Below are 21,632 nucleotides of genomic sequence, written 5' to 3'. Positions count from 1 at the left end.
TCTTCGTATTATTATTATTATTATTATTATTATTATTATTATTCTCATTATATATCTTCTTATTTTTAGCATAGGCCATAGCTAAAGCTTTTAAAAAAGTTCTGGAAAATACACGATTTGAGCTTGCCCGTCTGGCTCGTTGGTCTAGGGGTATGATTCTCGCTTCGGGTGCGAGAGGTCCCGGGTTCAAATCCCGGACGAGCCCGTTTTTTAAGGTTATCATAGATGGACTATCAATCAACACTGTTCACTGACTGGAACCATACAGTAAAACTGTGCTCTCGAGGTTCTTCTGCATATCCACTGCTCTTTAGTGTGTCCCTCTGGAAGCTGCGTGTGAACACCTTACTTAGTTTTAGTGGAGGATGCCGTATTGACCCGGCTTCAGTCATAGATAGCTAGCATCTAAGGAGAACATTAAGAAAACAACTTTAATATGAAGTCTGTTTAATTTTTCAAATATTTTAAGTTCAGTAAAAAACATCAATATTGTAATGACAAAGGGTCTGGAATGTGGCTTCCACTCCACCTGAATCCGTGTTTTAGAGATTGTGCACTTCCAGTAGTCACTGATAGATGGCGCTCAGGCTACAAAAACACTTTTCCCCCAACCTCTGGCTCGTTGGTCTAGGGGTATGATTCTCGCTTAGGGTGCGAGAGGTCCCGGGTTCAAATCCCGGACGAGCCCTGCTCGTTTTTTTGCCGGACACGATGGCGACATTAACGGTCGTCTGGTACGTGCCAAAATCTCAATATATAACTATTACATGAACACAAACACACAAAAAAAAAAAAAAAACAACAACAGAAAAATAGCTACCTAATTTAGTCTCTCCTCAACTTCAATACACTCAACGTAAAAATGAGGCCAAGAAACAGACGAGCGAGCAGGTCACGATCAGGGCTGCACTCCTGCTGCAGTGGGGACCTGTGTGTCCAGGGCGCTGGGGGAGGTGACGACCGGAGAAGCAGCCAGGTGGACGCAATGCCTCCTAGACGAGAACGACTTGTTAGAAATCAGAAAAGACTCGGCTTGGTATGTTTATCAGATTAGATTAATAGTTCAGTAAATGTAATATATATTTAAACATCAGTCAAGTACACTCTATATTGACTAAAATAATGGGACACTACTCATTTAATGTTTTCTTCTGAAATCAAGGGTATTAAAAAGAGTTGATTCTGATTTTGTTGGAGTAGCTGTCTCTACTGTCCAGAGAAGAAGGTTTTCTACTAGATTTGGAGCATTACCAAGCCCGGAGTGGTTCATCGGGAGATTCGGGAGGATTCCAGATGGGCTGGTTCATGTCATATATTCATACACTTTATAAGTAAAGTTTTGCATATGACACTTTAGTTTTTTGGATGTCAATGTCAGGGACCTTTATTTATTTATACAAAATGCATTTATTTAATGTTTAATGTTTATCTAAATGTTATTTTTGTTATTATACAAACGGTAGTCCCGACCTTACAATCTGGTTGGTTGAGAAGCGCTCTTACCGTGCTGATATTTGTGATAATAGCACAACTTTTTCACACCAACTTAAAATAACAAACAAACAACTAACTGAATAAATAAATCATCTTTAAATTCTTCATGATTTTATCGCTAATTTCGTTTTTTTGTTTATTCCAAACATATATTAGTTGGTAGTCTTATGGCTGGTCAGGAATGTTTTATTGTTGTTGTGTTGCTTAAATAAAAAATAGCAAAGCCAACAACACCATAACTTCGCAGTCGAATAATATTAGCCCTAATAATCATTTCTGTGTTACCTGCGTGCGACGTGCGCATCCTCCTCCAGCAAGGTTTACTAGCCATAAAAACAAGCTTGTGGAACAACACTATTCGTATGCGCCCATATGACAACCGTATTTCTAACAACGCTGCAACATGTGACGTGGCAGCTGTGGAAAGGCTAGCAAACACGTTCGTTAAGCGTGGCTCGTTGGTCTAGGGGTATGATTCTCGCTTTGGGTGCGAGAGGTCCCGGGTTCAAATCCCGGGCGAGCCCTGCTTTTACTGAGAAAGGTCTGACCATCAGTGAATGTAGGGCCCGTCCAGCAATGCAGGAGCAGAGAGAGACTTACAGGTGAACTACCTGAGTGATAGGCACCGCGCTGTCCTCTCCTGTAGGTAATTTCAAACCCTGTACGACTCACCTGCTGAATTAACCATCAACGCCAATCATGATCTGAATCAGCTTAGAGGAGAAAAAATGACCAAACCAACAAAAAGGCCTCATAAGAAGTTTCAGCTACAGCAGTGAATGTTTCCTAATGACTACAGATGTAGTTATTCATGGAACCCTGAACGATGTGCCAGCATTACCAGCATGTCCGCTCCGTCCCACCAGTATGACCAGCTTAATGAAACGATATGTCAGTAGTGAGAGTTGATGATTAGTAGAGAGTGAAAGAAGTTTAGAGCTGCTAGGTTGTTGTTTTAGTACATTAAGAAATGTTGTGATCTAACGGACTCTGTCTAACAGTCACTGATAGATGGTGCTACAACTAGACTCCATGTGGAGGAGGCCTCTAACTGCTAAGACGTGACAATCCTGAAAAACTATGAACGGTTACTCTGTGTCTGGCTCGTTGGTCTAGGGGTATGATTCTCGCTTAGGGTGCGAGAGGTCCCGGGTTCAAATCCCGGACGAGCCCTGCTCTTTTGTGTGCAGACTGAAACAGTAGAGCAGTGAGAAACTGGGATCAACTAACAGTTCATCTCTTGAAGGAAGTTTATTAATGACCTGCTATACCCCACCAGAACTTCCACTCAGCTAAATCCTTATTATTATCATCTTAGCAATATGCTACCCAAAGGGACTGAGTAGGAATAAATTATAATAATCATTCTTCTTCTTCGTATTATTATTATTATTATTATTATTATTATTATTATTATTCTCATTATACATCTTCTTATTTTTTAGCATAGGCCATAGCTAAAGCTTTTGAAAAAGTTCTGGAAAATACACGATTTGAGCTTGCCCGTCTGGCTCGTTGGTCTAGGGGTATGATTCTCGCTTCGGGTGCGAGAGGTCCCGGGTTCAAATCCCGGACGAGCCCGGCTTTTAAGGTTATCATAGATGGACTATCAATCAACACTGTTCACTGACTGGAACCATACAGTAAAACTGTGCTCTCGAGGTTCTTCTGCATATCCACTGCTCTTTAGTATGTCCCTCTGGAAGCTGCGTGTGAACACCTTACTTAGTTTTAGTGGAGGATGCCGTATTGACCCGGCTTCAGTCATAGATAGCTAGCATCTAAGGAGAACATTAAGAAAAGAACTTTAATATGAAGTCTGTTTAATTTTTCAAATATTTTAAGTTCAGTAAAAAACATCAATATTGTAATGACAAAGGGTCTGGAATGTGGCTTCCACTCCACCTGAATCCGTGTTTTAGAGATTGTGCACTTCCAGTAGTCACTGATAGATGGCGCTCAGGCTACAAAAACACTTTTCCCCCAACCTCTGGCTCGTTGGTCTAGGGGTATGATTCTCGCTTAGGGTGCGAGAGGTCCCGGGTTCAAATCCCGGACGAGCCCTGCTCGTTTTTTTGCCGGACACGATGGCGACATTAACGGTCGTCTGGTACGTGCCAAAATCTCAATATATAACTATAACATGAACACAAACACACAAATAAAAAAAAAAAACAACAACAGAAAAATAGCTACCTAATTTAGTCTCTCCTCAACTTCAATACACTCAACGTAAAAATGAGGCCAAGAAACAGACGAGCGAGCAGGTCACGATCAGGGCTGCACTCCTGCTGCAGTGGGGACCTGTGTGTCCAGGGCGCTGGGGGAGGTGACGACCGGAGAAGCAGCCAGGTGGACGCAATGCCTCCTAGACGAGAACGACTTGTTAGAAATCAGAAAAGACTCGGCTTGGTATGTTTATCAGATTAGATTAATAGTTCAGTAAATGTAATATATATTTAAACATCAGTCAAGTACACTCTATATTGACTAAAATAATGGGACACTACTCATTTAATGTTTTCTTCTGAAATCAAGGGTATTAAAAAGAGTTGATTCTGATTTTGTTGGAGTAGCTGTCTCTACTGTCCAGAGAAGAAGGTTTTCTACTAGATTTGGAGCATTACCAAGCCCGGAGTGGTTCATCGGGAGATTCGGGAGGATTCCAGATGGGCTGGTTCATGTCATATATTCATACACTTTATAAGTAAAGTTTTGCATATGACACTTTAGTTTTTTGGATGTCAATGTCAGGGACCTTTATTTATTTATACAAAATGCATTTATTTAATGTTTAATGTTTATCTAAATGTTATTTTTGTTATTATACAAACGGTAGTCCCGACCTTACAATCTGGTTGGTTGAGAAGCGCTCTTACCGTGCTGATATTTGTGATAATAGCACAGCTTTTTCACACCAACTTAAAATAACAAACAAACAACTAACTGAATAAATAAATCATCTTTAAATTCTTCATGATTTTATCGCTAATTTCGTTTTTTGTTTATTCCAAACATATATTAGTTGGTAGTCTTATGGCTGGTCAGGAATGTTTTATTGTTGTTGTGTTGCTTAAATAAAAAATAGCAAAGCCAACAACACCATAACTTCGCAGTCGAATAATATTAGCCCTAATAATCATTTCTGTGTTACCTGCGTGCGACGTGCGCATCCTCCTCCAGCAAGGTTTACTAGCCCTAAAAACAAGCTTGTGGAACAACACTATTCGTATGCGCCCATATGACAACCGTATTTCTAACAACGCTGCAACATGTGACGTGGCAGCTGTGGAAAGGCTAGCAAACACGTTCGTTAAGCGTGGCTCGTTGGTCTAGGGGTATGATTCTCGCTTTGGGTGCGAGAGGTCCCGGGTTCAAATCCCGGACGAGCCCCGCTCTTTTGTGTGCAGACTGAAACCGTAGAGCAGTGAGAAACTGGGATCAACTAACAGTTCATCTCTTGAAGGAAGTTTATTAATGACCTGCTATACCCCATCAGAACTTCCACTCAGCTAAATCCTTATTATTATCATCTTAGCAATATGCTACCCAAAGGGACTGAGTAGGAATATGTTATAATAATCATTCTTCTTCTTCGTATTATTATTATTATTATTATTATTATTATTATTATTATTATTCTCATTATATATCTTCTTATTTTTAGCATAGGCCATAGCTAAAGCTTTTAAAAAAGTTCTGGAAAATACACGATTTGAGCTTGCCCGTCTGGCTCGTTGGTCTAGGGGTATGATTCTCGCTTCGGGTGCGAGAGGTCCCGGGTTCAAATCCCGGACGAGCCCGGTTTTTAAGGTTATCATAGATGGACTATCAATCAACACTGTTCACTGACTGGAACCATAAAGTAAAACTGTGCTCTCGAGGTTCTTCTGCATATCCACTGCTCTTTAGTGTGTCCCTCTGGAAGCTGCGTGTGAACACCTTACTTAGTTTTAGTGGAGGATGCCGTATTGACCCGGCTTCAGTCATAGATAGCTAGCATCTAAGGAGAACATTAAGAAAACAACTTTAATATGAAGTCTGTTTAATTTTTCAAATATTTTAAGTTCAGTAAAAAACATCAATATTGTAATGACAAAGGGTCTGGAATGTGGCTTCCACTCCACCTGAATCCGTGTTTTAGAGATTGTGCACTTCCAGTAGTCACTGATAGATGGCGCTCAGGCTACAAAAACACTTTTCCCCCAACCTCTGGCTCGTTGGTCTAGGGGTATGATTCTCGCTTAGGGTGCGAGAGGTCCCGGGTTCAAATCCCGGACGAGCCCTGCTCGTTTTTTGCCGGACACGATGGCGACATTAACGGTCGTCTGGTACGTGCCAAAATCTCAATATATAACTATTACATGAACACAAACACACAAATAAAAAAAAAAACAACAACAGAAAAATAGCAACCTAATTTAGTCTCTCCTCAACTTCAATACACTCAACGTAAAAATGAGGCCAAGAAACAGACGAGCGAGCAGGTCACGATCAGGGCTGCACTCCTGCTGCAGTGGGGACCTGTGTGTCCAGGGCGCTGGGGGAGGTGACGACCGGAGAAGCAGCCAGGTGGACGCAATGCCTCCTAGACGAGAACGACTTGTTAGAAATCAGAAAAGACTCGGCTTGGTATGTTTATCAGATTAGATTAATAGTTCAGTAAATGTAATATATATTTAAACATCAGTCAAGTACACTCTATATTGACTAAAATAATGGGACACTACTCATTTAATGTTTTCTTCTGAAATCAAGGGTATTAAAAAGAGTTGATTCTGATTTTGTTGGAGTAGCTGTCTCTACTGTCCAGAGAAGAAGGTTTTCTACTAGATTTGGAGCATTACCAAGCCCGGAGTGGTTCATCGGGAGATTCGGGAGGATTCCAGATGGGCTGGTTCATGTCATATATTCATACACTTTATAAGTAAAGTTTTGCATATGACACTTTAGTTTTTTGGATGTCAATGTCAGGGACCTTTATTTATTTATACAAAATGCATTTATTTAATGTTTAATGTTTATCTAAATGTTATTTTTGTTATTATACAAACGGTAGTCCCGACCTTACAATCTGGTTGGTTGAGAAGCGCTCTTACCGTGCTGATATTTATGATAATAGCACAGCTTTTTCACACCAACTTAAAATAACAAACAAACAACTAACTGAATAAATAAATCATCTTTAAATTCTTCATGATTTTATCGCTAATTTCGTTTTTTGTTTATTCCAAACATATATTAGTTGGTAGTCTTATGGCTGGTCAGGAATGTTTTATTGTTGTTGTGTTGCTTAAGTAAAAAATAGCAAAGCCAACAACACCATAACTTCGCAGTCGAATAATATTAGCCCTAATAATCATTTCTGTGTTACCTGCGTGCGACGTGCGCATCCTCCTCCAGCAAGGTTTACTAGCCCTAAAAACAAGCTTGTGGAACAACACTATTCGTATGCGCCCATATGACAACCGTATTTCTAACAACGCTGCAACATGTGACGTGGCAGCTGTGGAAAGGCTAGCAAACACGTTCGTTAAGCGTGGCTCGTTGGTCTAGGGGTATGATTCTCGCTTTGGGTGCGAGAGGTCCCGGGTTCAAATCCCGGGCGAGCCCTGCTTTTACTGAGAAAGGTCTGACCATCAGTGAATGTAGGGCCCGTCCAGCAATGCAGGAGCAGAGAGAGACTTACAGGTGAACTACCTGAGTGATAGGCACCGCGCTGTCCTCTCCTGTAGGTAATTTCAAACCCTGTACGACTCACCTGCTGAATTAACCATCAACGCCAATAATGATCTGAATCAGCTTAGAGGAGAAAAAATGACCAAACCAACAAAAAGGCCTCAGAAGAAGTTTCAGCTACAGCAGTGAATGTTTCCTAATGACTACAGATGTAGTTATTCATGGAACCCTGAACGATGTGCCAGCATTACCAGCATGTCCGCTCCGTCCCACCAGTATGACCAGCTTAATGAAACGATATGTCAGTAGTGAGAGTTGATGATTAGTAGAGAGTGAAAGAAGTTTAGAGCTGCTAGGTTGTTGTTTTAGTACATTAAGAAATGTTGTGATCTAACGGACTCTGTCTAACAGTCACTGATAGATGGTGCTACAACTAGACTCCATGTGGAGGAGGCCTCTAACTGCTGAGACGTGGCAATCCTGAAAAACTATGAACGGTTACTCTGTGTCTGGCTCGTTGGTCTAGGGGTATGATTCTCGCTTAGGGTGCGAGAGGTCCCGGGTTCAAATCCCGAACGAGCCCCGCTCTTTTGTGTGCAGACTGAAACCGTAGAGCAGTGAGAAACTGGGATCAACTAACAGTTCATCTCTTGAAGGAAGTTTATTAATGACCTGCTATACCCCATCAGAACTTCCACTCAGCTAAATCCTTATTATTATCATCTTAGCAATATGCTACCCAAAGGGACTGAGTAGGAATATGTTATAATAATCATTCTTCTTCTTCGTATTATTATTATTATTATTATTATTATTATTATTATTATTATTATTATTATTATTCTCATTATATATCTTCTTATTTTTAGCATAGGCCATAGCTAAAGCTTTTAAAAAAGTTCTGGAAAATACACGATTTGAGCTTGCCCGTCTGGCTCGTTGGTCTAGGGGTATGATTCTCGCTTCGGGTGCGAGAGGTCCCGGGTTCAAATCCCGGACGAGCCCGGTTTTTAAGGTTATCATAGATGGACTATCAATCAACACTGTTCACTGACTGGAACCATACAGTAAAACTGTGCTCTCGAGGTTCTTCTGCATATCCACTGCTCTTTAGTGTGTCCCTCTGGAAGCTGCGTGTGAACACCTTACTTAGTTTTAGTGGAGGATGCCGTATTGACCCGGCTTCAGTCATAGATAGCTAGCATCTAAGGAGAACATTAAGAAAACAACTTTAATATGAAGTCTGTTTAATTTTTCAAATATTTTAAGTTCAGTAAAAAACATCAATATTGTAATGACAAAGGGTCTGGAATGTGGCTTCCACTCCACCTGAATCCGTGTTTTAGAGATTGTGCACTTCCAGTAGTCACTGATAGATGGCGCTCAGGCTACAAAAACACTTTTCCCCCAACCTCTGGCTCGTTGGTCTAGGGGTATGATTCTCGCTTAGGGTGCGAGAGGTCCCGGGTTCAAATCCCGGACGAGCCCTGCTCGTTTTTTTGCCGGACACGATGGCGACATTAACGGTCGTCTGGTACGTGCCAAAATCTCAATATATAACTATTACATGAACACAAACACACAAATAAAAAAAAAAAACAACAACAGAAAAAAGCAACCTAATTTAGTCTCTCCTTAACTTCAATACACTCAACGTAAAAATGAGGCCAAGAAACAGACGAGCGAGCAGGTCACGATCAGGGCTGCACTCCTGCTGCAGTGGGGACCTGTGTGTCCAGGGCGCTGGGGGAGGTGACGACCGGAGAAGCAGCCAGGTGGACGCAATGCCTCCTAGACGAGAACGACTTGTTAGAAATCAGAAAAGACTCGGCTTGGTATGTTTATCAGATTAGATTAATAGTTCAGTAAATGTAATATATATTTAAACATCAGTCAAGTACACTCTATATTGACTAAAATAATGGGACACAACTCATTTAATGTTTTCTTCTGAAATCAAGGGTATTAAAAAGAGTTGATTCTGATTTTGTTGGAGTAGCTGTCTCTACTGTCCAGAGAAGAAGGTTTTCTACTAGATTTGGAGCATTACCAAGCCCGGAGTGGTTCATCGGGAGATTCGGGAGGATTCCAGATGGGCTGGTTCATGTCATATATTCATACACTTTATAAGTAAAGTTTTGCATATGACACTTTAGTTTTTTGGATGTCAATGTCAGGGACCTTTATTTATTTATACAAAATGCATTTATTTAATGTTTAATGTTTATCTAAATGTTATTTTTGTTATTATACAAACGGTAGTCCCGACCTTACAATCTGGTTGGTTGAGAAGCGCTCTTACCTTGCTGATATTTGTGATAATAGCACAGCTTTTTCACACCAACTTAAAATAACAAACAAACAACTAACTGAATAAATAAATCATCTTTAAATTCTTCATGATTTTATCGCTAATTTCGTTTTTTGTTTATTCCAAACATATATTAGTTGGTAGTCTTATGGCTGGTCAGGAATGTTTTATTGTTGTTGTGTTGCTTAAATAAAAAATAGCAAAGCCAACAACACCATAACTTCGCAGTCGAATAATATTAGCCCTAATAATCATTTCTGTGTTACCTGCGTGCGACGTGCGCATCCTCCTCCAGCAAGGTTTACTAGCCCTAACAACAAGCTTGTGGAACAACACTATTCGTATGCGCCCATATGACAACCATATTTCTAACAACGCTGCAACATGTGACGTGGCAGCTGTGGAAAGGCTAGCAAACACGATCGTTAAGCATGGCTCGTTGGTCTAGGGGTATGATTCTCGCTTTGGGTGCGAGAGGTCCCAGGTTCAAATCCCGGACGAGCCCTGCTTTTACTGAGAAAGGTCTGACCATCAGTGAATGTAGGGCCCGTCCAGCAATGCAGGAGCAGAGAGAGACTTACAGGTGAACTACCTGAGTGATAGGCACCGCGCTGTCCTCTCCTGTAGGTAATTTCAAACCCTGTACGACTCACCTGCTGAATTAACCATCAACGCCAATCATGATCTGAATCAGCTTAGAGGAGGAAAATGACCAAACCTACAAAAAGGCCTCAGAAGAAGTTTCAGCTACAGCAGTGAATGTTTCCTAATGACTACAGATGTAGTTATTCATGGAACCCTGAACGATGTGCCAGCATTACCAGCATGTCCGCTCCGTCCCACCAGTATGACCAGCTTAATGAAACGATATGTCAGTAGTGAGAGTTGATGATTAGTAGAGAGTGAAAGAAGTTTAGAGCTGCTAGGTTGTTGTTTTAGTACATTAAGAAATGTTGTGATCTAACGGACTCTGTCTAACAGTCACTGATAGATGGTGCTACAACTAGACTCCATGTGGAGGAGGCCTCTAACTGCTAAGACGTGGCAATCCTGAAAAACTATGAACGGTTACTCTGTGTCTGGCTCGTTGGTCTAGGGGTATGATTCTCGCTTAGGGTGCGAGAGGTCCCGGGTTCAAATCCCGGACGAGCCCTGCTCTTTTGTGTGCAGACTGAAACCGTAGAGCAGTGAGAAACTGGGATCAACTAACAGTTCATCTCTTGAAGGAAGTTTATTAATGATCTGCTATACCCCACCAGAACTTCCACTCAGCTAAATTCTTATTATTATCATCTTAGCAATATGCTACCCAAAGGGACTGAGTAGGAATAAATTATAATAATCATTCTTCTTCTTCGTATTATTATTATTATTATTATTATTATTATTATTCTCATTATACATCTTCTTATTTTTTAGCATAGGCCATAGCTAAAGCTTTTGAAAAAGTTCTGGAAAATACACGATTTGAGCTTACCCGTCTGGCTCGTTGGTCTAGGGGTATGATTCTCGCTTCGGGTGCGAGAGGTCCCGGGTTCAAATCCCGGACGAGCCCGGCTTTTAAGGTTATCATAGATGGACTATCAATCAACACTGTTCACTGACTGGAACCATACAGTAAAACTGTGCTCTCGAGGTTCTTCTGCATATCCACTGCTCTTTAGTGTGTCCCTCTGGAAGCTGCGTGTGAACACCTTACTTAGTTTTAGTGGAGGATGCCGTATTGACCCGGCTTCAGTCATAGATAGCTAGCATCTAAGGAGAACATTAAGAAAACAACTTCAATATGAAGTCTGTTTAATTTTTCAAATATTTTAAGTTCAGTAAAAAACATCAATATTGTAATGACAAAGGGTCTGGAATGTGGCTTCCACTCCACCTGAATCCGTGTTTTAGAGATTGTGCACTTCCAGTAGTCACTGATAGATGACGCTCAGGCTACAAAAACACTTTTCCCCCAACCTCTGGCTCGTTGGTCTAGGGGTATGATTCTCGCTTTGGGTGCGAGAGGTCCCGGGTTCAAATCCCGGACGAGCCCTCCTCGTTTTTTTGCCGGACACGATGGCGACATTAACGGTCGTCTGGTACGTGCGAAAATCTCAATATATAACTATTACATGAAAACACACACACAAAAAAAAAAAACAACAACAGAAAAAAAGCAACCTAATTTAGTCTCTCCTCAACTTCAATACACTCAACGTAAAAATGAGGCCAAGAAACAGACGAGCGAGCAGGTCACGATCAGGGCTGCACTCCTGCTGCAGTGGGGACCTGTGTTTCCAGGGCGCTGGGGGAGGTGACGACCGGAGAAGCAGCCAGGTGGACGCAATGCCTCCTAGACGAGAATGACTTGTTAGAAATCAGAAAAGACTCGGCTTGGTATGTTTATCAGATTAGATTAATAGTTCAGTAAATGTAATATATATTTAAACATCAGTCAAGTACACTCTATATTGACTAAAATAATGGGACACTACTCATTTAATGTTTTCTTCTGAAATCAAGGGTATTAAAAAGAGTTGATTCTGATTTTGTTGGAGTAGCTGTCTCTACTGTCCAGAGAAGAAGGTTTTCTACTAGATTTGGAGCATTACCAAGCCCGGAGTGGTTCATCGGGAGATTCGGGAGGATTCCAGATGGGCTGGTTCATGTCATATATTCATACACTTTATAAGTAAAGTTTTGCATATGACACTTTAGTTTTTTGGATGTCAATGTCAGGGACCTTTATTTATTTATACAAAATGCAATTATTTAATGTATAATGTTTATCTAAATGTTATTTTTGTTATTATACAAACGGTAGTCCCGACCTTACAATCTGGTTGGTTGAGAAGCGCTCTTACCGTGCTGATATTTGTGATAATAGCACAGCTTTTTCACACCAACTTAAAATAACAAACAAACAACTAACTGAATAAATAAATCATCTTTAAATTCTTCATGATTTTATCGCTAATTTCGTTTTTTGTTTATTCCAAACATATATTAGTTGGTAGTCTTATGGCTGGTCAGGAATGTTTTATTGTTGTTGTGTTGCTTAAATAAAAAATAGCAAAGCCAACAACACCATAACTTCGCAGTCGAATAATATTAGCCCTAATAATCATTTCTGTGTTACCTGCGTGCGACGTGCGCATCCTCCTCCAGCAAGGTTTACTAGCCCTAACAACAAGCTTGTGGAACAACACTATTCGTATGCGCCCATATGACAACCATATTTCTAACAACGCTGCAACATGTGACGTGGCAGCTGTGGAAAGGCTAGCAAACACGATCGTTAAGCATGGCTCGTTGGTCTAGGGGTATGATTCTCGCTTTGGGTGCGAGAGGTCCCGGGTTCAAATCCCGGACGAGCCCTGCTTTTACTGAGAAAGGTCTGACCATCAGTGAATGTAGGGCCCGTCCAGCAATGCAGGAGCAGAGAGAGACTTACAGGTGAACTACCTGAGTGATAGGCACCGCGCTGTCCTCTCCTGTAGGTAATTTCAAACCCTGTACGACTCACCTGCTGAATTAACCATCAACGCCAATCATGATCTGAATCAGCTTAGAGGAGGAAAATGACCAAACCTACAAAAAGGCCTCAGAAGAAGTTTCAGCTACAGCAGTGAATGTTTCCTAATGACTACAGATGTAGTTATTCATGGAACCCTGAACGATGTGCCAGCATTACCAGCATGTCCGCTCCGTCCCACCAGTATGACCAGCTTAATGAAACGATATGTCAGTAGTGAGAGTTGATGATTAGTAGAGAGTGAAAGAAGTTTAGAGCTGCTAGGTTGTTGTTTTAGTACATTAAGAAATGTTGTGATTTAACGGACTCTGTCTAACAGTCACTGATAGATGGTGCTACAACTAGACTCCATGTGGAGGAGGCCTCTAACTGCTAAGACGTGGCAATCCTGAAAAACTATGAACGGTTACTCTGTGTCTGGCTCGTTGGTCTAGGGGTATGATTCTCGCTTAGGGTGCGAGAGGTCCCGGGTTCAAATCCCGGACGAGCCCTGCTCTTTTGTGTGCAGACTGAAACCGTAGAGCAGTGAGAAACTGGGATCAACTAACAGTTCATCTCTTGAAGGAAGTTTATTAATGACCTGCTATACCCCACCAGAACTTCCACTCAGCTAAATTCTTATTATTATCATCTTAGCAATATGCTACCCAAAGGGACTGAGTAGGAATAAATTATAATAATCATTCTTCTTCTTCGTATTATTATTATTATTATTATTCTCATTATACATCTTCTTATTTTTTAGCATAGGCCATAGCTAAAGCTTTTGAAAAAGTTCAGGAAAATACACGATTTGAGCTTGCCCGTCTGGCTCGTTGGTCTAGGGGTATGATTCTCGCTTCGGGTGCGAGAGGTCCCGGGTTCAAATCCCGGACGAGCCAGGCTTTTAAGGTTATCATAGATGGACTATCAATCAACACTGTTCACTGACTGGAACCATACAGTAAAACTGTGCTCTCGAGGTTCTTCTGCATATCCACTGCTGTTTAGTGTGTCCCTCTGGAAGCTGCGTGTGAACACCTTACTTAGTTTTAGTGGAGGATGCCGTATTGACCCGGCTTCAGTCATAGATAGCTAGCATCTAAGGAGAACATTAAGAAAACAACTTTAATATGAAGTCTGTTTAATTTTTCAAATATTTTAAGTTCAGTAAAAAACATCAATATTGTAATGACAAAGGGTCTGGAATGTGGCTTCCACTCCACATGAATCCGTGTTTTAGAGATTGTGCACTTCCAGTAGTCACTGATAGATGACGCTCAGGCTACAAAAACACTTTTCCCCCAACCTCTGGCTCGTTGGTCTAGGGGTATGATTCTCGCTTAGGGTGCGAGAGGTCCCGGGTTCAAATCCCGGACGAGCCCTGCTCGTTTTTTTGCCGGACACGATGGCGACATTAACGGTCGTCTGGTACGTGCGAAAATCTCAATATATAACTATTACATGAAAACACACACACAAATAAAAAAAAAACAACAACAGAAAAAAAGCAACCTAATTTAGTCTCTCATCAACTTCAATACACTCAACGTAAAAATGAGGCCAAGAAACAGACGAGCGAGCAGGTCACGATCAGGGCTGCACTCCTGCTGCAGTGGGGACCTGTGTTTCCAGGGAGCTGGGGGAGGTGACGACCGGAGAAGCAGCCAGGTGGACGCAATGCCTCCTAGACGAGAACGACTTGTTAGAAATCAGAAAAGACTCGGCTTGGTATGTTTATCAGATTAGATTAATAGTTCAGTAAATGTAATATATATTTAAACATCAGTCAAGTACACTCTATATTGACTAAAATAATGGGACACTACTCATTTAATGTTTTCTTCTGAAATCAAGGGTATTAAAAAGAGTTGATTCTGATTTTGTTGGAGTAGCTGTCTCTACTGTCCAGAGAAGAAGGTTTTCTACTAGATTTGGAGCATTACCAAGCCCGGAGTGGTTCATCGGGAGATTCGGGAGGATTCCAGATGGGCTGGTTCATGTCATATATTCATACACTTTATAAGTAAAGTTTTGCATATGACACTTTAGTTTTTTGGATGTCAATGTCAGGGACCTTTATTTATTTATACAAAATGCATTTATTTAATGTTTAATGTTTATCTAAATGTTATTTTTGTTATTATACAAACGGTAGTCCCGACCTTACAATCTGGTTGGTTGAGAAGCGCTCTTACCGTGCTGATATTTGTGATAATAGCACAGCTTTTTCACACCAACTTAAAATAACAAACAAACAACTAACTGAATAAATAAATCATCTTTAAATTCTTCATGATTTTATCGCTAATTTCGTTTTTTGTTTATTCCAAACATATATTAGTTGGTAGTCTTATGGCTGGTCAGGAATGTTTTATTGTTGTTGTGTTGCTTAAATAAAAAATAGCAAAGCCAACAACACCATAACTTCGCAGTCGAATAATATTAGCCCTAATAATCATTTCTGTGTTACCTGCGTGCGACGTGCGCATCCTCCTCCAGCAAGGTTTACTAGCCCTAAAAACAAGCTTGTGGAACAACACTATTCGTATGCGCCCATATGACAACCGTGGAAAGGCTAGCAAACACGTTCGTTAAGCGTGGCTCCTTGGTCTAGGGGTGTGATTCTCGCTTTGGGTGCGAGAGGTCCCGGGTTCAAATCCCGGGCGAGCCCTGCTTTTACTGAGAAAGGTCTGACCATCAGTGAATGTAGGGCCCGTCCAGCAATGCAGGAGCAGAGAGAGACTTACAGGTGAACTACCTGAGTGACGCTGTCCTCTCCTGTAGGTAATTTCAAACCCTGTACGACTCACCTGCTGAATTAACCATCAACGCCAATCATGATCTGAATCAGCTTAGAGGAGGAAAATGACCAAACCTACAAAAAGGCCTCAGAAGAAGTTTCAGCTACAGCGGTGAATGTTTCCTAATGACTACAGATGTAGTTATTCATGAAACCCTGAACGATGTGCCAGCATTACCAGCATGTCCGCTCCGTCCCACCAGTATGACCAGCTTAATGAAACGATGTCAGTAGTGAGAGTTGATGATTAGTAGAGAGTGAAAGAAGTTTAGAGCTGCTAGGTTGTTGTTTTAGTACATTAAGAAATGTTGTGATCTAACGGACTCTGTCTAACAGTCACTGATAGATGGTGCTACAACTAGAATCCATGTGGAGGAGGCCTCTAACTGCTAAGACGTGGCAATCCTGAAAAACTATGAACGGTCACTCTGTGTCTGGCTCGTTGGTTTAGGGGTATGATTCTCGCTTAGGGTGCGAGAGGTCCCGGGTTCAAATCCCGGACGAGCCCTGCTCTTTTGTGTGCAGACTGAAACCGTAGAGCAGTGAGAAACTGGGATCAACTAACAGTTCATCTCTTGAAGGAAGTTTATTAATGAACCCGGCACTGCTTCCACTCCACCTGAATCCGTGTTTTAGAGATTGTGCACTTCCAGTAGTCACTGATAGATGGCGCTCAGGCTACAAAAACACTTTTCCCCCAACCTCTGACTCTTTGGTCTAGGGGTATGATTCTCGCTTAGGGTGCGAGAGGTCCCGGGTTCAAATCCCGGACGAGCCCTGCTCGTTTTTTTGCCGGACACGATGGCGACATTAACGGTCGTCTGGTACGTGCCAAAATCTCAATATATAACTATTACATGAACGCAAACACACAAATAAAAAAAAAACAACAACAGAAAAATAGCTACCTAATTTAGTCTCTCCTCAACTTCAATACACTCAACGTAAAAATGAGGCCAAGAAACAGACGAGCGAGCAGGTCACGATCAGGGCTGCACTCCTGCTGCAGTGGGGACCTGTGTGTCCAGGGCGCTGGGGGAGGTGACGACCGGAGAAGCAGCCAGGTGGACGCAATGCCTCCTAGACGAGAACGACTTGTTAGAAATCAGAAAAGACTCGGCTTGGTATGTTTATCAGATTAGATTAATAGTTCAGTAAATGTAATATATATTTAAACATCAGTCAAGTACACTCTATATTGACTAAAATAATGGGACACAACTCATTTAATGTTTTCTTCTGAAATCAAGGGTATTAAAAAGAGTTGATTCTGATTTTGTTGGAGTAGCTGTCTCTACTGTCCAGAGAAGAAGGTTTTCTACTAGATTTGGAGCATTACCAAGCCCGGAGTGGTTCATCGGGAGATTCGGGAGGATTCCAGATGGGCTGGTTCATGTCATATATTCATACACTTTATAAGTAAAGTTTTGCATATGACACTTTAGTTTTTTGGATGTCAATGTCAGGGACCTTTATTTATTTATACAAAATGCATTTATTTAATGTTTAATGTTTATCTAAATGTTATTTTTGTTATTATACAAACGGTAGTCCCGACCTTACAATCTGGTTGGTTGAGAAGCGCTCTTACCGTGCTGATATTTATGATAATAGCACAGCTTTTTCACACCAACTTAAAATAACAAACAAACAACTGAATAAATAAATCATCTTTAAATTCTTCATGATTTTATCGCTAATTTCGTTTTTTGTTTATTCCAAACATATATTAGTTGGTAGTCTTATGGCTGGTCAGGAATGTTTTATTGTTGTTGTGTTGCTTAAATAAAAAATAGCAAAGCCAAAAACACCATAACTTCGCAGTCGAATAATATTAGCCCTAATAATCATTTCTGTGTTACCTGCGTGCGACGTGCGCATCCTCCTCCAGCAAGGTTTACTAGCCCTAACAAGATTGTGGAACAACACTATTCGTATGCGCCCATATGACAACCATATTTCTAACAACGCTGCAACATGTGACGTGGCAGCTGTGGAAAGGCTAGCAAACACGTTCGTTAAGCGTGGCTCCTTGGTCTAGGGGTATGATTCTCGCTTTGGGTGCGAGAGGTCCCGGGTTCAAATCCCGGGCGAGCCCTGCTTTTACTGAGAAAGGTCTGACCATCAGTGAATGTAGGGCCCGTCCAGCAATGCAGGAGCAGAGAGAGACTTACAGGTGAACTACCTGAGTGATAGGCACCGCGCTGTCCTCTCCTGTAGGTAATTTCAAACCCTGTACGACTCACCTGCTGAATTAACCATCAACGCCAATCATGATCTGAATCAGCTTAGAGGAGGAAAATGACCAAACCAACAAAAAGGCCTCAGAAGAAGTTTCAGCTACAGCAGTGAATGTTTCCTAATGACTACAGATGTAGTTATTCATGGAACCCTGAACGATGTGCCAGCATTACCAGCATGTCCGCTCCGTCCCACCAGTATGACCAGCTTAATGAAACGATATGTCAGTAGTGAAAGTTGATGATTAGTAGAGAGTGAAAGAAGTTTAGAGCTGCTAGGTTGTTGTTTTAGTACATTAAGAAATGTTGTGATCTAACGGACTCTGTCTAACAGTCACTGATAGATGGTGCTACAACTAGACTCCATGTGGAGGAGGCCTCTAACTGCTAAGGCGTGGCAATCCTGAAAAACTATGAACGGTTACTCTGTGTCTGGCTCGTTGGTCTAGGGGTATGATTCTCGCTTAGGGTGCGAGAGGTCCCGGGTTCAAATCCCGGACGAGCCCTGCTCTTTTGTGTGCAGACTGAAACCGTAGAGCAGTGAGAAACTGGGATCAACTAACAGTTCATCTCTTGAAGGAAGTTTATTAATGACCTGCTATACCCCATCAGAACTTCCACTCAGCTAAATCCTTATTATTATCATCTTAGCAATATGCTACCCAAAGGGACTAAGTAGGAATAAATTATAATAATCATTCTTCTTCTTCGTATTATTATTATTATTATTATTATTATTCTCCTCATTATATATCTTCTTATTTTTAGCATAGGCCATAGCTAAAGCTTTTGAAAAAGTTCTGGAAATACACGATTTGAGCTTGCCCGTCTGGCTCGTTGGTCTAGGGGTATGATTCTCGCTTCGGGTGCGAGAGGTCCCGGGTTCAAATCCCGGACGAGCCCGGCTTTTAAGGTTATCATAGATGGACTATCAATCAACACTGTTCACTGACTGGAACCATACAGTAAAACTGTGCTCTCGAGGTTCTTCTGCATATCCACTGCTCTTTAGTGTGTCCCTCTGGAAGCTGCGTGTGAACACCTTACTTAGTTTTAGTGGAGGATGCCGTATTGACCCGGCTTCAGTCATAGATAGCTAGCATCTAAGGAGAACATTAAGAAAACAACTTTAATATGAAGTCTGTTTAATTTTTCAAATATTTTAAGTTCAGTAAAAAACATCAATATTGTAATGACAAAGGGTCTGGAATGTGGCTTCCACTCCACCTGAATCCGTGTTTTAGAGATTGTGCACTTCCAGTAGTCACTGATAGATGGCGCTCAGGCTACAAAAACACTTTTCCCCCAACCTCTGGCTCGTTGGTCTAGGGGTATGATTCTCGCTTAGGGTGCGAGAGGTCCCGGGTTCAAATCCCGGACGAGCCCTGCTCGTCTTTTTGCCGGACACGATGGCGACATTAACGGTCGTCTGGTACGTGCCAAAATCTCAATATATAACTATTACATGAACGCAAACACACAAATAAAAAAAAACCAACAACAGAAAAATAGCAACCTAATTTAGTCTCTCCTCAACTTCAATACACTCAACGTAAAAATGAGGCCAAGAAACAGACGAGCGAGCAGGTCACGATCAGGGCTGCACTCCTGCTGCAGTGGGGACCTGTGTGTCCAGGGCGCTGGGGGAGGTGACGACCGGAGAAGCAGCCAGGTGGACGCAATGCCTCCTAGACGAGAACGACTTGTTAGAAATCAGAAAAGACTCGGCTTGGTATGTTTATCAGATTAGATTAATAGTTCAGTAAATGTAATATATATTTAAACATCAGTCAAGTACACTCTATATTGACTAAAATAATGGGACACTACTCATTTAATGTTTTCTTCTGAAATCAAGGGTATTAATAAGAGTTGATTCTGATTTTGTTGGAGTAGCTGTCTCTACTGTCCAGAGAAGAAGGTTTTCTACTAGATTTGGAGCATTACCAAGCCCGGAGTGGTTCATCGGGAGATTCGGGAGGATTCCAGATGGGCTGGTTCATGTCATATATTCATACACTTTATAAGTAAAGTTTTGCATATGACACTTTAGTTTTTTGGATGTCAATGTCAGGGACCTTTATTTATTTATACAAAATGCATTTATTTAATGTTTAATGTTTATCTAAATGTTATTTCTGTTATTATACAAACGGTAGTCCCGACCTTACAATCTGGTTGGTTGAGAAGCGCTCTTACCGTGCTGATATTTGTGATAATAGCACAGCTTTTTCACACCAACTTAAAATAACAAACAAACAACTAACTGAATAAATAAATCATCTTTAAATTCTTCATGATTTTATCGCTAATTTCGTTTTTTGTTTATTCCAAACATATATTAGTTGGTAGTCTTATGGCTGGTCAGGAATGTTTTATTGTTGTTGAGTTGCTTAAATAAAAAATAGCAAAGACAACAACACCATAACTTCGCAGTCGAATAATATTAGCCCTAATAATCATTTCTGTGTTACCTGCGTGCGACGTGCGCATCCTCCTCCAGCAAGGTTTACTAGCCCTAACAACAAGCTTGTGGAACAACACTATTCGTATGCGCCCATATGACAACCATATTTCTAACAACGCTGCAACATGTGACGTGGCAGCTGTGGAAAGGCTAGCAAACACGTTCGTTAAGCATGGCTCGTTGGTCTAGGGGTATGATTCTCGCTTTGGGTGCGAGAGGTCCCGGGTTCAAATCCCGGACGAGCCCTGCTTTTACTGAGAAAGGTCTGACCATCAGTGAATGTAGGGCCCGTCCAGCAATGCAGGAGCAGAGAGAGACTTACAGGTGAACTACCTGAGTGATAGGCACCGCGCTGTCCTCTCCTGTAGGTAATTTCAAACCCTGTACGACTCACCTGCTGAATTAACCTTCAACGCCAATCATGATCTGAATCAGCTTAGAGGAGGAAAATGACCAAACCTAAAAAAAGGCCTCAGAAGAAGTTTCAGCTACAGCAGTGAATGTTTCCTAATGACTACAGATGTAGTTATTCATGGAACCCTGAACGATGTGCCAGCATTACCAGCATGTCCGCTCCGTCCCACCAGTATGACCAGCTTAATGAAACGATATGTCAGTAGTGAGAGTTGATGATTAGTAGAGAGTGAAAGAAGTTTAGAGCTGCTAGGTTGTTGTTTTAGTACATTAAGAAATGTTGTGATCTAACGGACTCTGTCTAACAGTCACTGATAGATGGTGCTACAACTAGACTCCATGTGGAGGAGGCCTCTAACTGCTAAGACGTGGCAATCCTGAAAAACTATGAACGGTTACTCTGTGTCTGGCTCGTTGGTCTAGGGGTATGATTCTCGCTTAGGGTGCGAGAGGTCCCGGGTTCAAATCCCGGACGAGCCCTGCTCTTTTGTGTGCAGACTGAAACAGTAGAGCAGTGAGAAACTGGGATCAACTAACAGTTCATCTCTTGAAGGAAGTTTATTAATGACCTGCTATACCCCACCAGAACTTCCACTCAGCGAAATCCTTATTATTATCATCTTAGCAATATGCTACCCAAAGGGACTGAGTAGGAATAAATGATAATAATCATTCTTCTTCTTCGTATTATTATTATTATTATTATTATTATTATTATTATTATT

The 21,632-nt window shown here is 41.4% G+C and overlaps 27 non-coding genes across 27 annotated transcripts; all 27 read left to right on the top strand.

Annotated features, from left to right (window-relative positions):
• The first annotated feature begins 133 nt into the window (after positions 1-133).
• trnap-cgg (transfer RNA proline (anticodon CGG)) lies at positions 134-205 on the top strand. Its single transcript has one exon. It is a non-coding gene; the product is annotated as a tRNA-Pro (tRNA).
• A 411-nt stretch (positions 206-616) lies between these two features.
• On the top strand, positions 617-688 carry trnap-agg (transfer RNA proline (anticodon AGG)). Its single transcript has one exon. It is a non-coding gene; the product is annotated as a tRNA-Pro (tRNA).
• Positions 689-1,946: 1,258 nt separating this feature from the next.
• trnap-ugg (transfer RNA proline (anticodon UGG)) lies at positions 1,947-2,018 on the top strand. Its single transcript has one exon. It is a non-coding gene; the product is annotated as a tRNA-Pro (tRNA).
• A 577-nt stretch (positions 2,019-2,595) lies between these two features.
• On the top strand, positions 2,596-2,667 carry trnap-agg (transfer RNA proline (anticodon AGG)). Its single transcript has one exon. It is a non-coding gene; the product is annotated as a tRNA-Pro (tRNA).
• A 336-nt stretch (positions 2,668-3,003) lies between these two features.
• On the top strand, positions 3,004-3,075 carry trnap-cgg (transfer RNA proline (anticodon CGG)). Its single transcript has one exon. It is a non-coding gene; the product is annotated as a tRNA-Pro (tRNA).
• Positions 3,076-3,486: 411 nt separating this feature from the next.
• On the top strand, positions 3,487-3,558 carry trnap-agg (transfer RNA proline (anticodon AGG)). Its single transcript has one exon. It is a non-coding gene; the product is annotated as a tRNA-Pro (tRNA).
• A 1,257-nt stretch (positions 3,559-4,815) lies between these two features.
• On the top strand, positions 4,816-4,887 carry trnap-ugg (transfer RNA proline (anticodon UGG)). The gene has a single exon. It is a non-coding gene; the product is annotated as a tRNA-Pro (tRNA).
• Positions 4,888-5,225: 338 nt separating this feature from the next.
• trnap-cgg (transfer RNA proline (anticodon CGG)) lies at positions 5,226-5,297 on the top strand. Its single transcript has one exon. It is a non-coding gene; the product is annotated as a tRNA-Pro (tRNA).
• Positions 5,298-5,708: 411 nt separating this feature from the next.
• trnap-agg (transfer RNA proline (anticodon AGG)) lies at positions 5,709-5,780 on the top strand. Its single transcript has one exon. It is a non-coding gene; the product is annotated as a tRNA-Pro (tRNA).
• Positions 5,781-7,035: 1,255 nt separating this feature from the next.
• trnap-ugg (transfer RNA proline (anticodon UGG)) lies at positions 7,036-7,107 on the top strand. Its single transcript has one exon. It is a non-coding gene; the product is annotated as a tRNA-Pro (tRNA).
• A 577-nt stretch (positions 7,108-7,684) lies between these two features.
• On the top strand, positions 7,685-7,756 carry trnap-agg (transfer RNA proline (anticodon AGG)). Its single transcript has one exon. It is a non-coding gene; the product is annotated as a tRNA-Pro (tRNA).
• Positions 7,757-8,106: 350 nt separating this feature from the next.
• Positions 8,107-8,178, top strand: trnap-cgg (transfer RNA proline (anticodon CGG)). The gene has a single exon. It is a non-coding gene; the product is annotated as a tRNA-Pro (tRNA).
• Positions 8,179-8,589: 411 nt separating this feature from the next.
• trnap-agg (transfer RNA proline (anticodon AGG)) lies at positions 8,590-8,661 on the top strand. Its single transcript has one exon. It is a non-coding gene; the product is annotated as a tRNA-Pro (tRNA).
• A 1,256-nt stretch (positions 8,662-9,917) lies between these two features.
• Positions 9,918-9,989, top strand: trnap-ugg (transfer RNA proline (anticodon UGG)). Its single transcript has one exon. It is a non-coding gene; the product is annotated as a tRNA-Pro (tRNA).
• A 576-nt stretch (positions 9,990-10,565) lies between these two features.
• On the top strand, positions 10,566-10,637 carry trnap-agg (transfer RNA proline (anticodon AGG)). The gene has a single exon. It is a non-coding gene; the product is annotated as a tRNA-Pro (tRNA).
• Positions 10,638-10,967: 330 nt separating this feature from the next.
• trnap-cgg (transfer RNA proline (anticodon CGG)) lies at positions 10,968-11,039 on the top strand. Its single transcript has one exon. It is a non-coding gene; the product is annotated as a tRNA-Pro (tRNA).
• A 411-nt stretch (positions 11,040-11,450) lies between these two features.
• trnap-ugg (transfer RNA proline (anticodon UGG)) lies at positions 11,451-11,522 on the top strand. Its single transcript has one exon. It is a non-coding gene; the product is annotated as a tRNA-Pro (tRNA).
• A 1,253-nt stretch (positions 11,523-12,775) lies between these two features.
• trnap-ugg (transfer RNA proline (anticodon UGG)) lies at positions 12,776-12,847 on the top strand. Its single transcript has one exon. It is a non-coding gene; the product is annotated as a tRNA-Pro (tRNA).
• Positions 12,848-13,423: 576 nt separating this feature from the next.
• On the top strand, positions 13,424-13,495 carry trnap-agg (transfer RNA proline (anticodon AGG)). The gene has a single exon. It is a non-coding gene; the product is annotated as a tRNA-Pro (tRNA).
• A 318-nt stretch (positions 13,496-13,813) lies between these two features.
• On the top strand, positions 13,814-13,885 carry trnap-cgg (transfer RNA proline (anticodon CGG)). Its single transcript has one exon. It is a non-coding gene; the product is annotated as a tRNA-Pro (tRNA).
• Positions 13,886-14,296: 411 nt separating this feature from the next.
• Positions 14,297-14,368, top strand: trnap-agg (transfer RNA proline (anticodon AGG)). Its single transcript has one exon. It is a non-coding gene; the product is annotated as a tRNA-Pro (tRNA).
• A 1,854-nt stretch (positions 14,369-16,222) lies between these two features.
• Positions 16,223-16,294, top strand: trnap-agg (transfer RNA proline (anticodon AGG)). The gene has a single exon. It is a non-coding gene; the product is annotated as a tRNA-Pro (tRNA).
• A 2,166-nt stretch (positions 16,295-18,460) lies between these two features.
• trnap-agg (transfer RNA proline (anticodon AGG)) lies at positions 18,461-18,532 on the top strand. Its single transcript has one exon. It is a non-coding gene; the product is annotated as a tRNA-Pro (tRNA).
• A 325-nt stretch (positions 18,533-18,857) lies between these two features.
• On the top strand, positions 18,858-18,929 carry trnap-cgg (transfer RNA proline (anticodon CGG)). The gene has a single exon. It is a non-coding gene; the product is annotated as a tRNA-Pro (tRNA).
• Positions 18,930-19,340: 411 nt separating this feature from the next.
• trnap-agg (transfer RNA proline (anticodon AGG)) lies at positions 19,341-19,412 on the top strand. Its single transcript has one exon. It is a non-coding gene; the product is annotated as a tRNA-Pro (tRNA).
• A 1,255-nt stretch (positions 19,413-20,667) lies between these two features.
• trnap-ugg (transfer RNA proline (anticodon UGG)) lies at positions 20,668-20,739 on the top strand. Its single transcript has one exon. It is a non-coding gene; the product is annotated as a tRNA-Pro (tRNA).
• Positions 20,740-21,315: 576 nt separating this feature from the next.
• On the top strand, positions 21,316-21,387 carry trnap-agg (transfer RNA proline (anticodon AGG)). Its single transcript has one exon. It is a non-coding gene; the product is annotated as a tRNA-Pro (tRNA).
• The last annotated feature ends 245 nt before the right edge of the window (positions 21,388-21,632 follow it).

Source organism: Salminus brasiliensis, chromosome 3, assembly GCF_030463535.1.
Source record: "Salminus brasiliensis chromosome 3, fSalBra1.hap2, whole genome shotgun sequence".
In the NCBI taxonomy this organism is placed as follows: Eukaryota; Metazoa; Chordata; class Actinopteri; order Characiformes; family Bryconidae; genus Salminus; species Salminus brasiliensis.
This window is presented reverse-complemented; position numbering and strand designations above follow the sequence as displayed.